The sequence below is a fragment of the Eriocheir sinensis genome, unplaced genomic scaffold, assembly GCF_024679095.1.
Source record: "Eriocheir sinensis breed Jianghai 21 unplaced genomic scaffold, ASM2467909v1 Scaffold632, whole genome shotgun sequence".
In the NCBI taxonomy this organism is placed as follows: domain Eukaryota; kingdom Metazoa; phylum Arthropoda; class Malacostraca; order Decapoda; family Varunidae; genus Eriocheir; species Eriocheir sinensis.
In genome coordinates this window covers 9,106-15,000 of record NW_026111979.1, presented here as the reverse complement: position 1 = coordinate 15,000, position 5,895 = coordinate 9,106, and positions in this window count along the sequence as shown.

Sequence of the window (5,895 nt, the reverse complement as noted above, 5' to 3'; positions counted from 1 at the left end):
AACATTATAATAAAAAGCGAAAATATAAATTTAATAGTAAGTCATCAATGAGAAAAATGTAATTTGATGTATTTCAGCAGTTCAGAGTGGTACATGAATAATTAGAGCAAATAATAGGCCCTAAAAATTTGCGGCTTTCAAAGTCTTGGGAAAAAAGTGACAGGTCGTGTAGAATGAGGTGGAGCAGGTGGAAGCGGTGGACATCTGCCCGCGCGGCGTCTCTCTCTCTCTCCCAGACTGGGCCACATATAATAAGAGAGAGAGAGAGAGAGAGAGAGAGAGAGAGAGAGAGAGAGAGAGAGAGAGACTTTGCCAAAGCTTTTGACAAAGTAGATCACGGCATACTGCTACATAAACTCCGGAAGCAAGGCATAACAGGCAAGCTGGGAGTCTGGCTGCAAGACTTCCTCACACACAGAAAGCAGTTAGTATCCGTAGATGGCCAAAAGTCAGAGGCATGTGTGGTGAAAAGTGGAGTGCTGCAAGGGTCAGTGTTGGAAAAGGAGACATCCAGCTATTGGAAGCAGTACAGAGATCGTACACCAGGCAGATTAGTGGCATGAAGGAGCTGAACTACTGGCACCAGCTTCACAAGCTAGGCTTGCTCTCCCAGCAAAGGAGGAGGGGCAGATACCGGGCCATTTACACATGGAAAATCCTGGAGGGTACTGTCCCTGACCCTACACTGGGAATGCTGACAGCCCACATCTCCAGAAGAGCTGGCCGAATGTGTTCAAGATACGCCCTGCCGACAAGAGCACCAGGGAAAATTAGAACACAGCTGGCGGCCAGCCTAGCCCACGGGCCACGACGGTCCAAAAATCTTCAACGCACTACCAAAAGGTGCAGGGAAGTTACAGGCTGCTCAGTGGACAGGTTCAAAGCTGCACTGGACAGGTTCCTTAGGGCAGTGCCCGATGAACCACCAGTCTGCAGTCTGCAGAGCAGCCTCAAATTCCATACCGGACCAAGTACGGCTGAAGAAGCAAGACGCCAGAAATTTCCAAAACAGCGGTGGACCACCACGACTGTGAGGCACAAGACCTCTAGACACAACTAAGTAAACTAAGTAAGGGCACTCAGGGAAACGCCCAAAGAATCAGGACAATAATACACAACTCCTTCACACGGCAGCAGGTCCATCCGCCCCAGTGATGATGCGCCCCAAGTCCATTTAGGGTAGGCGGTGGCCGAAGTGATAGCGTACTGGACCCACATTCACCGCGTGATGGACGACGCGGGTTCAAATCCTCACGCTACCACTCGGATTTTTCAGTCACCGCCAAGTGGCTTAAAACTACCCACATGCTGTCCTGAAGACCACCCATCAACCCGGACTCTAGAGGAAGCCGCCTGCTTAATCAAGAACGAGTTCTGGGCAGCATGAGCCAATGCAAGATGGCGCCACTATAAACACTCGCCTGCGCCAGAACAGGCTGGGCCGACCATCAGGCCCCACCTGGAAGAAGCCTTGGGCCGACCATCAGGCCCCACCGGGAAGATGCCTACCGGCGCAATAGGCAACAACGTTAAAAAAAAAAAAAAATAAAATAAAAAAAATCGCCCCGTAAGTTGGGGCACATCTACTCGTGGGGAAGTTGATGAGCCCCAGTACGCCCCACAACCAAGTCGTTGTGCCCCAGCTCTCATGCAAATACTATATAAGTATACTTCGGATCAATGGCTGAACGAATAATTTCAAATAATTCGAACCAACCAAATGAGGTTACTTTCGAGTACAAATACTGCTTATAGCCACACTTCCATCATGGCGACTGCCCTGCCAACATACCCGTGCATTGTCTGTTTTTGCGAAGTAAGGCCAAGGCAGCAAGCACTCCAGTGTGAAAACTGCTATAAATGGCAACACCGTACCTGCAACTCGGGTGTAGGTCAGCTGGATTATTGGAGGATGAACCGTGGGGAGCTGGCTGACGTACAACGGAACTGCAATAATTGCCAACAAAACACAGGTACTGTGTCGGTATTTTGACCAATTATTCGATATTGATTGATATTTTGTCAATTAGACATCCTTTTCAAATGTCGACACTGGTTTATAGATTCAACATTCAAAGTGGTGCGAAAGCCGTTTTACCAACTTTTTTCCATTCACGGGTTTGTAAAATCTGGAGACTCTGTTAAACAGGTCCCTCTCCTATTCTGGCTTATGTCTTCCCGTAAGAAAAGAGACTATAAGCATGTGCTGCAAAGTATTGTGGATTTAGCAGATACTGTTGCTGTGGAGCGTGTCACTGTCGGTTATGAGCATGCGATATGGTGAGCCATACCAAAGGTGTTTCCCACAGTGACCATTCACGGCTGCGGATTTCACTGGGCCCAGGCAGTGTGGCGACAAGTGCAGGCCCATGGCTTGCAAATTACTTATCGCCAAGACTGTGGTACACACAGGTTCATCAGGAAGTTGCTTGTTCTTCCATACCTGCCATGTGAGGATATCACTACAGCATTTGACGAGCTAATTTCAAGCACAGCCCTTACCACTAACTTAATTACTCTTGTTGCGTACATTCGCAACCAGTGGATCACATCCACTATCTTTCCCCCGGCTAGCTGGAGTGTTTACAAGCGAAATGTAAGGACAAACAATGATGTGGAAGGGTGGCACAACCGCCTCAACAGTCATGCGGGAAAGAGCCAATTACCATTCTATGTCCTAACTACCCTTCTAAAAGAAGAAGCAGAAGATATTGATAGGACACTTAAGTTAGTATATGACAGGAAAATCAAGTGCATCCAGAGAAAATCATATGGAACACTCCAGGCCCTTTTGCATAATTGCTGGGATAGGTACAGTAATGGAGATCTGTCGCCAATGCAACTACTTGCCGAATGTTCCTATTTTGTACCGTTCTAATCTTTCATCCTGCTTTGTTTCCTTTTATTTAGAGGTTTTCTTATTGCATCAAATGCGTAATATTCTTTTTTAATTGCGAGTTCTTTCATCATGATGACTAAAAGTTTTCAAACTTTGAAAAAAGGAGTTGGGGCGCAACAACTCAATATTGAGCAGTTGGGACGCATCAACTACCGATGAAGTAGATTCGCCCCAACCTCGGGGGCGAATGGACTTGGGGCACATCGTCACTGGGGCGGATGGACTGTTAGACATTCACTCCCACCGTTACCAGACTCTTTAACTGCTTGCCAAGAAGCTTGAGGGACCTAACAGGGTTACCAGTAGGGTCCTTCAAATATAAACTGGACAAGTGGCTCAGCAAGCTACCAGATGAACCACCCATACCAGGCTGCCACCACAACACCCTGCCTCAAGTCATCCAGAGAGCAGGGGAAGGGGAAGTGCCTGGAATCAGTGGAGGCCCTCCTCAGCTGTGCCAGTAACAGGCAAAATCGACCAAAGTAACCGAAGTAAGTATTGGACACAACAAACTAAGGCACAGTCAACAATGGAAGGAGCACTCACTTGTGAGAAATTACGCCCTCCTCTTCTTCTTCCGTAGCCCCGTGACGCTTTGCACCGCTTCTTGGGTCTTCTTCTTCTTCTTGGGTTTTTTATGGGGCTAGTTAGGCTATGGGACCACAGCCGCTTCTAGGGTCTTCACACCTTGCCCTTCCTTCCCCTCCAGTTATTTTTCTCTCCGTTTGCAGAAGGCGGCGACTACGCGTACGTAGTAGTAGTAGTAGTAGTAGTCGGTCGGGAGTTTTGCCTTTGTAACGGCACTACCCGATGTGTCTACTGTCTGGGTTTATTGTTTTCCTTTTTCTTTCATTCTTTTGTCTCTTATTGTCCAAAACTTGTGTACTATTGTTTTCGTTTGTTCGGTGTGTTCATTTTCAAATAAAAATTTTCCAATGGTGTCGACCTCTTCTTCCTCCTAAGGCTGCTGCAGCCTCACACACTTTATTCTTTCCTCTGCATTGGCCGGGCACCAGAGCAGGAAGTGTCGCAGGTCTTCGTTTTCAGCTTCGCACATGTCACACTTGGTTTCCTCTTGCCGGTGTTTGTTTCTGTCTTTTAGTTGCATGTTGTTTGTCCTGCATCTGAATAGCACTTCTGAGGCTTGGTTGTTGGTGTATACCTCCTCTTGCCCTCCCAACTCTTGTCTCCATTTTCTATATAATATCTTAAGGCTTGCTTTCTCATTCATTTGCCTCTTCCACTCTCTTGTATCCACCTCTCTCATTCTCTGCTTTATACTCTCCTTTGTCTCATTCCTCACACTCACACTCAGTCCCTCTGTTGCTCTCAGTTCATTCAGCAAATCTCACCCACCTACTTTGTCTCTTCTCTATCATCTCCTCTCCCACCCTTCTCACCAAATCGTTTCCTTCCACAAGAACATACGTAAGGTACTTCCACTGTCCCTCCCTTATCCTGTTTTTAACACTGGAGCTTCCTATTTCCCCCCTGAGTGCTGCTTCCTGTGCATACAATGGTGCCCTCAAAATCTTCCTGTACACCCCATTCTCTATCCTCTGCAACTTTCTTATGTCTGTCTTTGTGATGTTTATTATATTTACCCCGTACAGGATGGATGGCAGTGCAATATTTTTCCAATACGTCTTTCCTATTAACATTCTTGAACAGCTTTTTTCAATTACATTGTATGTCATATTTGCTAGCCTTCTCGCTTTCCTGAACATTTCTTCCTTTTGCATTTGAAAACAGTTTCTTTTGTCATTAACTATTATTCCTAAATGTTTAATTGTATCCCCAACACTAATTAATGCCCCCTATACTTTCTGGTTTGTTTTCCATATTAAAAATGATAATATTGCTTTTCTGCTTATTTACTTCTTGTCCATATTCTTTAGCTATAGTCTCCATCTTCTCTGTCACCTGTACTGCTTCCCCTACAATATTTGCCAAAACCTTGCCATCATCTGCAAAGAAGAGTGAGGTAATCCTGAACGCCTCATCTATATACCCACAGTCTAGCTCCTCTAACTCCTGAATTATTTTAAATGTTATAATCTTAAACAGTGTAGTTGAGGCAGTAGATCCCTGTCTGATCCCACTGGTCACTTCTATTTCTATCTCCTCCTCTTCTTTATCTAGCTCTACCTTAGTTCTATCTCCTACATACACTCCTGCTATGAAGTTTATTATATCTGGGTTTACCTTGCTATCCTTTAAAACTTCTATTAACTTATCTCTTCTTATACTGTCATAGGCCTTTGCAAAATCTATCGAGATTACTATCATTGGTTTTCTCATCTTATATGCTCCTTCTACACAATATCTTAGAATAAATAGGTTGTTTTCTATCCTGCTTCCCTCTGTAAATCCTGCCTGTGTATCCTTACCTATACCATTTATCCTAATGTGTTCCTCCAAGCTAGTTCTAATCACAGCCATCATTAGCTTGTACCCTACATTCGTCAGAGCTATTGGCCTTAGTTCTTTAACCTTTGGTTTACACTTCTTGGCAACATGACTGTCCTTGAGTCCCTCCATCCCTCTGGTATATATATATATATATATATATATATATATATATATATATATATATATATATATATATATATATATATATATATATATATATATATATATATATATATATATATATATATACCTGACAGTACAGGCCAGAACGTTACAGTATATACTCGATTATACAAGAACATGTAGCAAAAATATGTGCGAGTTGGCAACACTTCCCGCCTGGCGCCTGGGCGCTGGCCCCGCGAGGCGCGAGCGGAGCCTTGCTCCCCGCCCCCCTGCTCGCTCCTCCCAGAGTCTTCCAGAGGCCCGTAGACCCCGGGGGAAGCTTCCAGCACAACAGTACCTCCACTCCAAAACCTTTTTCCTCCCCACCTTTCCTCTCTCCAGCTCCTCCGTCCTCCCCATATATCCTTAAAGTGTCTTTATCCTTAACCTTTTCCTCTTTAAGTATTCTTATATACTCC